This window comes from Thunnus albacares, chromosome 9 (genome assembly GCF_914725855.1).
Source record: "Thunnus albacares chromosome 9, fThuAlb1.1, whole genome shotgun sequence".
In the NCBI taxonomy this organism is placed as follows: Eukaryota; Metazoa; Chordata; class Actinopteri; order Scombriformes; family Scombridae; genus Thunnus; species Thunnus albacares.
In genome coordinates, this window is record NC_058114.1 from 2,366,194 (window position 1) to 2,378,506 (window position 12,313).

At 40.2% G+C, this 12,313-nt stretch overlaps 1 long non-coding RNA gene across 4 annotated transcripts; it reads left to right on the top strand.

The window, feature by feature from the left end:
* The first annotated feature begins 68 nt into the window (after positions 1-68).
* LOC122989334 lies at positions 69-11,790 on the top strand. 4 transcript variants are annotated; one of them, XR_006405028.1, is made up of 4 exons: positions 3,252-4,252; positions 8,314-8,520; positions 10,231-10,268; positions 10,663-11,790. It is a non-coding gene; the product is annotated as an uncharacterized LOC122989334 (long non-coding RNA). The 4 variants fall into 4 exon arrangements; XR_006405027.1 differs by lacking the exon at positions 3,252-4,252 and adding an exon at positions 69-451 and having other exon boundaries at positions 10,231-11,790; XR_006405025.1 differs by having other exon boundaries at positions 10,231-11,790.
* Positions 11,791-12,313: the final 523 nt, after the last annotated feature.

Consider the following 12,313-nt stretch of genomic DNA (forward strand, 5'->3'; position numbering starts at 1 on the left):
ATATATATATATATACATTTTACCAGGAACACTGTGTAGTTGACAACTTCTGACAAGGAGCACCTGAACACAGTATCAGTTTTGTCCATAGTGGAAACAAGTAGTGAACACAACACTGACACATCATCAGCTTTGATACGTTGAACTTGTTAGCAGCAGTTACCAACCATCCACCAACCGTCTCACCGCCGCGCAGAAGGAAGCGTGCGTCTACTCGTGGTCGGCGGCTGTAGTCGGGTAGAAAGAAAATAGTTCCTACATGAGACTGCTCACAACAGGGTCTGTGGATTATCTTGAGTAACCGGGTGATGATTTCTGGAAGGAGACATAGCTGTTGAGTGCCATCCAGTTCCATCGTATCCTTGGGAGAAGACAGACATCTCTACAGCTTATATCTCCAAAACTCAGCAGCTCACACCAAAACGATCTCGATGGTTAAGTAGCACTACAGGTAAGAGGAAAAATATGTATTATTGATTTTGGGGTGAGCTGTCTCTTTAAGTCTCCTGCTTATCTGAAGATACATATTATATTAGTCAGTCCTCATCTTTATGTTTCCTTTGTATAAAAGCCCTTAGCAGCACATTATGGTATTAGCATTCTGTTATTGATGGGTGAATGACTCTAGCTGTAGCGGGGGGGGGGGGGGGTCGTCTCTTACATGATGATTGTATTTGGACCCGCTCGGTGTTAAATGTGTGTGATGATTATAGCTGACATGGAAGTTGCACATCTCTGTGAAAACTAGAACAGGCCTCATGTGTTTTTGTGTGTTTGCGTGTGTGTCTGAAAGCGTTATGAATCCAACAAATCAACTTCAGATCTGCTGTTTGACGCAAAAGACGATAACGCGGCACATGATGAAAATATGCATCAAAGTCTTTGAAATGCACATTTAAATGTATGCACACATGTATGTATATGTATGTATGTATGTATGTGTGTGTGTGCATATTTATGCTTCTCATTTTGAATAATACATTTAATATAAAGCAGCGGTAGTAGCTGGTGATTTAGCTGTTGCTGTTAAATATTTGTGTGATCTCACTGACACATATCAAAGAGATCTGTCAAAACTCCCCTTGGGGGCTGCCACACATCTACATTGAGAGCTATGTGTGTGTGTGTGTGTGTGTGTATGAATGTGTGTGTTGATGCATGTGTTCATTTGTAACTGAGCTTGCGTGTCCCTGATATCACTGTCCCATCTCTAGGGAACATAGACTGTAAAAAAAATAATGGATGTAGCCACTGTGACATCACCTACTGGTTTATGGACTCCCGTTTTGAAGCCTCAAGTTTGGCATTTTAACTGTCGCCATTTTGGATTTTTTGGAACCAAGAAGTGACGCTAGCTGCCTCCTGAACGTCAGCTTCCTAAACTTGTCTCCTAAAGGAAGAGGACGGTGGAAACAAAACCAGAACCTGGGAAAACAGTAATAGAAAAACATCAGTAGAGACCAAGCAGTAACCTCCGGAGCTTTAAAATGTTGCAAATGCGGAAGTGCCAAAAACTGCAGTTCCTCGAATGACCACTTGAGGCTCCAACAGCGAGTCATGTTAAGACCCCCATGTTAAAATGCCCAACTTTACAGCAGAAATAAACATGTTTACAGCCTGGTACAAACAACGGTTTTTGGTCTCTAAAGCTAATTTCCTCTTTCATGACAACTTTTTTTTATAACTCAATTGTTTAAATTTTATTAAGCCATAAAATTATGCATAATGAAGGACATGGCTGCTTTGAGTGACAGGTCCGCCAGCCGCTAGGTGGCTTGTTTCAGCCATTCAGCCCGCCTCTTTGCTCATTTTTGATTGGCTGGGAGTTAGGCAGCACTGCCAAGATGGCGATGGCCGAAGCGGATCACCATAAATACGTCCATATTTTCGTACAGTCTACAGTAGAGACCCTGGTCTGACCAGGAACTGTGATTTTATGAGCCTTTAGTTGTTACAAAGTACATAAACTAGAATTGACTTGATGATATGAAAGCATGAACATCACATTCAAAATCAAATCAAATTATTAAATAATAAGAAATTTGGGCTTGTATTATAAAAATGTAAAACGTTTGTTAGGAGAAAAAAAACTGCAGGAGTAGGCCTAAATGTTCCAACCAGAGAGAGCTCAAACTAATGACGTATCATTTTAAATAATGCAGCAGGATTTATAGTGAGATATTTTCAGTTTTAAGATCACTGTTGGCTGTTTTAAACCCTTTGTAGTGTTCAGTCATGTGCCAAGTGCCCGCCAGAACTTGTAAAAACCCTCCTGCCTACAGTTAAACTATTAATAAAAGAACACACTCCTTGGGCAAGTTTTTAATTGGCTGTGAAGCAACTCTCCAAATTTACATGCAAATGACTACTTTGGTGGGTGGGTGGGTGGGGGGGCGGGGGGGGGGGAGATGTTCAGTGGGTTGAAAAATGTCACCTGTTCGGATGCGACGGGGATTTTCCCCCCATGCAATTCAAGTTGAACGTTGCGTTTATTCCTCCACATCCCCGTCTGACTGCCCGGAGCAAGTGTTGGGAACACTGTGTTTTCAGTGACAGCAGCTAACAAGGGGGCTGTTGGTACCCGGCGCTGCTCTGCTCGCTCACTGCCTGTACATGGGGGAGCACCTGGGGTCATGGATGAATATTTAAAACCACTTCCATATCAAATTAGATGTGACCTTGGAGTACACAGGCTTGTGCCCGATGAAGCCTAAAAAGAGCCTAATTTGCTTCCAAAGCCCCACTCTGTCATACAAATGCCTGGAAGGGATCCCTAACGCATGAAGAAGAATTATAGAAACATTTCTGCCCCCCCCCCCACCAAACCAAACCCTCTCTGTATCTGTTTCCCTTCTCTCCTAAACTGCTCTGAAACAATGTGTGAAAGACAACGAAAAGATGGGGGGATGGCAAGATGAAGATAAAGGTTTGAATTAATAGTAGAGAGACCAGGCTGTGTGGGAAAATAACAAGTTCATAGCATCGGTACATTTATTCACAGACCGACAGAAGGAAAAAAAATATGAAAATACTCACTTATGTGTCATTTATATATTTAAGAGTTATTGATAGCTGTAATCATCCCTCCTCTCAATACCAGCCATGAGGTGATTCCTTTATGGAGACTACACTGTAAAAGATGGTCAGTCCTTGTTTTGTTCAAAAATTCATCCACTGAAAAACCCCCCACGCTTTGCCTTTTCTAATGGTGAAGCATTTAAAGCATGAGGCTGGAGATATTCTATATTCTTCTTATTGTCAACAAATCTCAACCAACAACAATGAACTGTATGTATGTACATATATACATATGTAATACCTTACCTACAATTAAAAATCTTATAATATTCACCTGCAGAGCGGCTGAACCACATTCAACTCATATAACAGCCTGCATGTCAAGTCTCACAGTCCAACAAAAGACTTTATACTAACAAGAATTAATTCACGTATTTGCTTTCTCAACATAAATTAATGCTAGAATTGTAATGTGATATTTGCTTTTCTATTTCATTTTGGTTTGTTTGTGTTAATATTAAGTGTTTGACACATTGCCCAAAACTAAAAACACACACTATTGGAAAATATTGCCTCCAGTTTTTTTAGTTAAATCAAAGTAACAGTAACAGTCCACAACAGTTTTTACAGTACTAACTTTAGTGGTCTCCACATGAACTGTGGTGTGAAAACTTCAGATTTCCACATGGCATGGTTGACCGAGCTTTCAGCTGAAGCCGCAGTCACACTGGATGTCAGTAGAGGAAGAGGAGCCAGAGCCTGTTCTGGTGCAGTTTAGCATTGAACACCAGAGCTGAGTGCATTTATATATTAACACGTCTCAACATGACAGATTTTTACATCTTAAGATGCAGTAGCATTTCAGGTAAAGGTGTAAAGTTGCTAATTTCCTGTTTACCTCATCAACATATTGTGACAAACCTATCAGAGTTCTTGCTTCAACCTGCTGTGCAGTACGTTGGTGTTGGACCTCAAACAAGACTTCATATTTTATTATTCTTAACATGTGCAGCTGCTTATGTCATTCTGCCGTAGTGATATGGTCACTGTGAAAGCCCAGTAGCCAGTGTAAAGGGGCCCTGCAGGAGGAACAGGGAGCAGAAAAAGGAAGATGTATTCCCTGCACTGGAAAGGTTAAGAGTTGACTGGTTAATTTGTGGCAGTTCACGTGAACCGGAGTGTGATGGCTTCGCAGGACGAGCAGAGGCTGCTGGGCGGTGTGGACGGAGCAGAGGTGAGGCATGGGACCACTGGGGCCTGCTAATGTGTGAAAGGCAACAGTATGTGTGTGTAGGTGTGTGTGTGTGTGTGTGTGTGTGTGTGTGTGTGATTAAGAGTGTGAGTGTAAGGATGAAGGCAGAGCAGTGGCTGTTCAGACTCTATTTCCCTCCATTTGTCTCCTTAACGGCCCTGCCTCAGGCCACAGCTGCAGAATGGATTGCACTCTCTGTGAGAGCCCATTCCCTTCTGTATGTGTCTCACTCTGGCTGCTCCTATAAATATATATATATATATTTATATACATACTGTATGTATATATATATATGTATATATATATATATGTGGTGTTTTAAGGCAGTGATGTCCTGTGGCGATGTTTTATTTCAACACTACATCTTCTTCTCTCAAACAAACAGGCGGTTTTTTAACCACGTTATAGCTGTGAACACATTTGAGTGGGTCAGACCACATGAGTGTCTGTATGGATTTTCCCTTTGTGTCTGTATAAGTGTGTGTGTGTGTCTGTATATGTGAGTGTGTTTCTCCAGAATTGCTATATATGTAAAGTATCTAGACTAGGTCATAACACCTCTGTGTTTACTTTTAACACCAATTTCTCTCTTCTCTTTGTTTACATGATTTGCATGATGATCAGCTGACGTCAGTGTACAGTAGAGCTGTGTGTGTGTGTGTGTGTGTGTGTGTGTGTGTGTGTAGGGGGCAGGTGCTGGAGGTCAACATCATACTCTAACATGATCTGTATCCTGCTTTTTTCTTTCCTCTTTCATTATCACTGATACAGGAGCAGTAAAGTTATATTTTACACAGTGTGCCTAATACTTAGTTGTCCCAGATCTTTTATATTTCAAGTGTAGTAGTTCAAATAGTGATAGTTTCCAAAAACGGCTAAATGTCAAAATGTTAAGGAATAAATTACTGGATCTGCATTTAAGACTAATCATTCATGGCCAAACTTTCCATCAAACTTTGTTGAGATATTCTGCTGCCAACACAGTTATTTCAGAAAGGACACTCACATCAAGGTTGTAACCATTTATGGCAACAATATGCATATTATTTTGGCGTTTGCCCATGAGATACTCTGGATCACAGCATCTGGAACACTCTGTGGTCCACTTGTGATTGTACAGTGTCGTTAGAGTGGAGTATCTTCCCTACTTACTCACGGAATTAATGTTAATTAGCAGCATCAGAATTCAGCGTGACTCGCAACCAGTGTGCATGAATAATTTTTCACAATCACACACAAATACTAATTTTCGGTTGCATATATGACCTCACGCTGTTGGCTTTTGTAAACGCTGCTGTAATGCTGGCAGGCTGACAAAACAGGGTAAAGAAAAGACTGACGTTTGACTGGCTTCATTTTAGGACCAATACTGATCCTTTGAAATATGTCCAGATGCTCGGGATTAACTCGACATCTCTAAGAGGCACATTTTAAAATGATGGTATAAAAACAGTAGATAGATGGCGTGTTCTGCAGCGGGGATCCTGGTGAGTAACACAGGCGTCAAAGGAACAAAAGACTTTAATAAAACAACCCTCTTCAACCCTTCTATAGAAAAGATGACATTACCTTGTGATCCAATCTCAGCCTTTTATATCCATCAGCAGATATTGCACTGAGCAGCAGATATGCAGAAGAAGACCCAATAATAGCCGGGCCACAGACTATTAGCTCAGCAATTTCATCGCATCATATTCTCAAAGCGCTCTTATCATTATTGGCTTCTGACTGACAGCCCGAAACGCTGAAAGCTGCCGTCCTCCGGGTGTGTGAGCTTGTTATGTGTGTGTTCGTGTGTGCAGGTGAATACACTCCTGATGAAATGAAAACTGCCGCGAATCGACAACAGCTCATCAGACAGGAAACATACTGATCATTCAGATTCATGCCTGAGGTACAAAAAGATAGAAAACACTGCGATATTGATGATGAGACTGTCTGTTTTCAACATGTGTGTCATAGCAGAGGCAGGGCTTCAGGAACAGGAGGTAATAGAAAAAAAAAAGGGGAGAGAGGTGGGGAGAAATAAAGGAAGAGATGGAAGAGAAATGAAAGTCTCCTCTGAGGGGAAAAAAGGAAATTAGTCTGTTGAGGTGAAAATGATTGAGCCTTGACCTTGGCTTGAGGGGTTGGAGGGGCCACGACTGTTTTAATTTAGAGTGAGCGTGTGTGTCTGTGTGTGTTTGATTGGAGCGACGTCAGGTTTTGTACCACTTGTGGCCACTAGATGCTCCTCTGAAAAATATCTGGCACAATAAAGATCCAGTCAAAAAGTAGCAAGACCACAAGATATCCACAAATCCATCAGAACCTATTGTCTCAAAAGTTAATAAATCATCTTTTTTTAAATGTGTGTCTCGGTGGCAAATTTGAAAATGACTGCTACATTTACAGGAAGATACGTTTTGATTGGTTGGGCCTTAATAAACAGGTCCTTAGCATGATCCTGCTTATGCATGTGTTTATGCGATTCTGTCCATTAATATGTTCCTCAGTACTAACTCATTTCCTCATCCATCCACCAGCTGCCCGCAGTCCTTCCCGCCATTTCCCTACCACCTGATTCCCACTCATTAGCTCCCCAGTACCAGTCCTCCCGCCCCTGCACTCTGCCAGATCGTCTTTGTGTGTCTCATGTGGCGGTCCAGCCGGTTTATTGTTACCTGCTTCATTTGATTGATTCTGCCTGACTTCCAATTTGATTGTTGCTTGCTCCTTTTTTGTTCTAATTGCCTGCATCCTGCAATGAGCATGAAGAGAAAGGCTTTAAATCAAGAACCCAGTGATCATTATACCCAACATGTGTCTCATGTTCCAAGGTGATATCCTACGAAAACTACAATTTGATATTACACAAAAAAATCTACTGGCTCCATTTTTGCAACTATGGCACAATAGATGCAATGTAAGATTAGCTTGACAAATAACTCAATAAATAAATGCAAACCTCAGGTTTTAAGAGACTGGGACCACATCCCCCCACCCCCATGTGAATTAGTGAAAAAGAGCATGTTTTGAGGTGTTGTATGAATGATATTGTTATTGATTCAATAGTTGGCTGCTCTATTGATTTTTCTGTAGTTTTATAGTAGTTTGTAATTACGGTGGATCAGCAGGGCTGTGAATCCGAGATATGGTTCCCCACAGGGACAGTAAAGTATCTTACCTTATCACCTCGTCCATTATTTTATTTTATTATTGTTGATATACTCGAGTTACTTACAGTCTAATATTGGCTGAGGACTGATGAAGACCTCTGATTAAACTGTTGACAGGAGCCCCTGATATACACTCACCAAGCACTTTAATAGGAACACCTGTGCAATCTAATGCAATCCAATACAACAGCTCAGCAGTAAATACTTTCACGAAGCTTATACATTTTCAGTTTTTGCTGACATTGTCACAAAGGTGATAATTCTACTTTTTGTTTATTATTGAGGTTGTAGTGGGTGGTGGAGGTGTACTGGAGTGTTTAACCTGTTAACATACATGAGGGGGGCAAAATATTAGGAACACTTTTCAAGCTAATGCACTCCAGTACCCCACCACCATCCATAAATGGAAGGGTGAGTGTATGATTTTAATGGACACCTGCCAACTTATCAGAAACTTCACTGCTTCCACAGATAGTGTGTGTGTGTGTGTGTGTGTGTGTGTATGTGTGTGTGTGTACACTCAGTATTTATCATATTGTAGTAACTTACCTCCCCATAACCCCAAAAATCAGGTCCCCACAACTTCAACGCCTTACCAAACTTTTTTGCACAATCCTGAAAATAATATTACTAAAATGTAAATATATATATATATAAAATGATTCCTGTTCTCACACTCTTGAGATTTACAAAGTCAAAACAATGTCAAAATATTTTTTAATGTATTATTTTTTGTGATGATATTGCAATCTGAAGCCCTCTCCCAGACGGTATTCAGGTCGTTGCTTGTTTACCATTTTTTGGGGGGAGTCAAGATTTAATTTTAGAGTTATGGTAAAGGTTGTCCTCACAAGTACAGTAGTACATGTTTGTGTGTTTGTTTAGATGCAGGTGTGTGTGTCAGTGTCCTGCTGTTAGGTTGGTGTGGTGGACGTTTCTGTGGCGTCTGACAGATGGAGTCAGGATGGAGGAAGGTTCGGCTGGTGGTGGTGGAGGGCTGGAGGGGAGGGTCCCTGTGTTTGACTCGACAGCTAATCTCTCACTCCTCGACCCCGGAGACTCAGGGGATGACGCCACATCACATTACTCAAGGTACCCCCCCCCCCCCCCCAACACCACCACCCCTCAACCTTTTTCTCCACTCCTCCCTCCTTCCTTTTGTCTGTCCAGACCTGCTTGTACGTCTTTTTCATGGAAGCTTGGATGGGCCACTTCCTCTTTGGTATTTTCTTTGGATATCTTCTCTCCGTCAATGCTGGTCCACATTCAAACAGGCCACTAGTTTTCAGTGGAGACAAGTAGTGAACACAGCATTGACATATCATCATCTTTTAAGTTTGTTGGCAAACAGTTGCTTATTTCCACATTTCCAACATTATCATTTATTTGGAGTCGTGTTTCTGTCCACCAGGTGAATGTAAGTCCAATATTCACTCTCTTTTAGCTCTGTTTTTGCTCTCCTGAGGAAAATATCTGTCTCTTTAGCTGCTAAATGCTCCACTATGTCATTTTGTGCTGAGCAGGTAGTCTACAGTGGGTTTTTAAGAGCTTTTTCTCTGATAACAGCTGCCTGCTGCGGGCGAAAACGACACTATGAGAGTGCTGAGTGAACCAAAACAGTAAAGTTGCAGCCGGACAGCTAAACAATGAGCTGAAACTCACTATAAATTATATCCGTAAAGCCGAGGGGAAGCTGCAGAGTCACTGATAATTCTCTTTAGGTTCGTCACTACGAGCCACGACCAACACATTACACACTGACAGCTCAGACACTGGTATTATTCAAAACCATTATAGCTGTAAAAGTACCAATACATCAATGTAAAAATACTCTTACAAGTGAATGTCCTGCATTCAAAATCCGACTTAATAATACAAAAGTATTATCAGCAAAATGTATTAAAGCAAAATTCATCAAAGAAAAAGTATTTGCTGCATAGAAAAAGGTCACCTTTGACTGATGTATTATTACATATGAAATTATTAGAAGGTTAATACTGATGCAAAAATATGTGAGCAGCATTTTACTGTTGTAGCTGGTTGAGGCGGAGGCTGGGTCCAGTGGTTTCCAACCTCTAAATGGTCAAAAGATACATTTTTGGTTGTGGAATGAAGAAAAAAAACAACTTTTTTTGGACTTTTCTCTCATCTTAGTTATTTTGTGAAATATTGGAAAATGTTACCTGTTTGAGACTCTGAAACAAAACGAGGCCCCAACTAGACACTGCAGCCAAAGAAGACGGAAACCACTGGTTTAATTGTATTCAATAATCTTATATGTTTTTTTTAATGTCAAATTTTAATCTTAAATTTAAAATTTTAAGTAACCAGATAGTACAGTTATGTAGTAGACCAGAGAGTACAATATTTCCCTCTGAAATGTAGAGGAGTAGAAGTAAAATAGCATAAAATGGAAATACTCAAGTACAAGCACAGGTGCTTCAAAACTGTACTTAAGTACTTGAGTATGTGTACTTACCTACTTAACTGTAACTCTGTAATCAGAGTTATATATATTTTATAGCCATATATTGTTTTTTTCATCATTTTTCATGTGAGTAGTAGTATACATGCTCTATGATCTCTCTTTTTAACTGAATAAAACTAAAAATGTAAAAGGTAAAAATAGGAAATACACTCTTTTACATTCCAAAGTTCTGAATTATTCCTATAAGCACAGTTCTTGAGTAAATGCATTTAAATGTGTTTGCCTTCATGTTATTTTCTTATAACAGAACATCTTGCTGTGCATTATTACTTAACATTACTTAACACAATCATTTCATCTGATTTTTGTTTCAGACCAGAGTCACATCTCAATGTACTACAGTGTTAACAGTGTGAGTTCCTGTGTGTGTGTGTGTGTGTGTGTTCCTGTAAGGCAGTTAGTTGTTAGAGTCTTAATTACCCCACTGGATCGTTAGAGGCTTGACTGGTGTGATCCTGACCTCATCTTTCTCTCTCTCTCTCTCTCCCACACACACACACACACACACACACACACACACACACACACAGATCCAGTATTTGCCCCAGGGATCATATTGATAACTGCTATATTAATGGCGTCAGACTTAGTGTCCACTCACTTCTATTACCTCAGGGTTCCACATTTCTAGTATAGGACTGTGTGTGTGTGTGTGTGTGTGTGTGTGTGTGTGTGTGTTGGTAAAATCATTGGATTTCTATGTTTCTATGCCATCAGGGGTTGATCAGATATTGATGTGTCCTCAGGCTGCGTGTTGCTCGTGTCCATACATGTTGGATGGTGGAAGCAGCTTCATTGGGATTTTAACATTGTTCAGATCTGTGACATGTGAGATTCTGTTGCTCCTGAACCTGATATGCAGAGAATTTCATTTCATGCTTCATTTCTGCAACGAATGTGTTAAGTTGTCATGTGAAATGTTGTTCCAAGACGGTGTGAATGTATGTTCTGTCTCTTCTCTTTCTACAGATGCCACCAACTGCACAGCGCTGATCTACCGGAGCCCGAGAGGGTCAGAACAGCAGCTTATTACTTTATAGAAAAAGACTGACGTCAATCTGAGCACCAGCATTCAGTATTAATGTAAATGTCACTGCTGAATAAAAAAGATCTGCTCTGCTGCACGAACATGTCTTATAACTCTGGTTACAATGTATGAATGTAATGTGTAATTTACATATGTAAAATTACCAATTGCCTTTAGAAACCCCTTTCATTAAGACAGATATTTGCTGCTGCTGCATATTTCTGCGTTCTGACACATCAGCTTATATCATGAAGAATTGAACAATTTTCAACGATTTGCAGCCGTCCGGGGAAAAGGTCAATTGTAAATTACTCTCATTACTTTCAGAGGATTGTTCTCCTGCGTGCTTATTTGAGGGAGTTGATGAATAGGATCGACGGATTCGACTAAAACACGACTGAGATAGAGGTACGACGGCTGCTCTGCAGGTTCAACACAAATTACAATAAATTCTGCTTCCATTACAATCAGCTTTTATTATCCGACGATATTGGTCATATGAAAACAGATAAATTAATAATGAAATATCCCACAACCTTTCCAGACCACTGATATGGAGATCCATAAAACATGGAAACTCAATAAGGAAATGTTAATAATGCAGCTTTTATTCAAATGAACGCAAACAGAATGTAAATGCAGAATGTAAATGTTTTGTTTAAAAGAGCACAGAGCCGATTATTTTTAATTTTCTCAAGAAAACTTAAATCATTTGAGGTCAATAAGAAATATTTGCTATCAAAATATCGTGGCATTATTAGTTTGAGTAATTTTTTTTGTGTGTGTTTATTTTAGCTGTGATATTTTTATGTGACTGATTTGATCAAACGCCCAGATGGCAAGAAGCTGAACTTTTATTTACATCTCCATCTCTCCTCTGTTGCTTTTGCTCAACATCAGCGGGAAAACTTCCACCTTTATTTGCTGTCCAATAACAAACGTGTATAATAAAAACTCTTTATTTATCTTATACTGGCTCTTTATGCAGCCCCTCAGTTCAGCCTCTGTCTGAAACAAACCGTTTTAGCTCCTGTCCCTTTAAGGCCCGCCTCCCAGTGAGCTCACTCTGTTCTGATTGGTCCACTCTAGGGAAGCTTCCTGCGAATCTGGAGGCTACGTGAACAAACATTAGTAGTAGGATTTCACTTCTTTTCCTCCTTCTCGAACATGTTTGAGGCCAAAATCCGATCGTGAACAACCCATGGAACAACCTTAGCAACAAAGACTATCGTTTGTAGGCACGTAAGAACAATCTGATGTCAGTTCGAGGAGGAAGTAGAGGTAACTTTGCAAACGGAGCGTTCAGAGCAGGATGAAGCCCTCACTTTTGTCTTGACAATGTTTAACATCCAACCTTATAACAGTATATA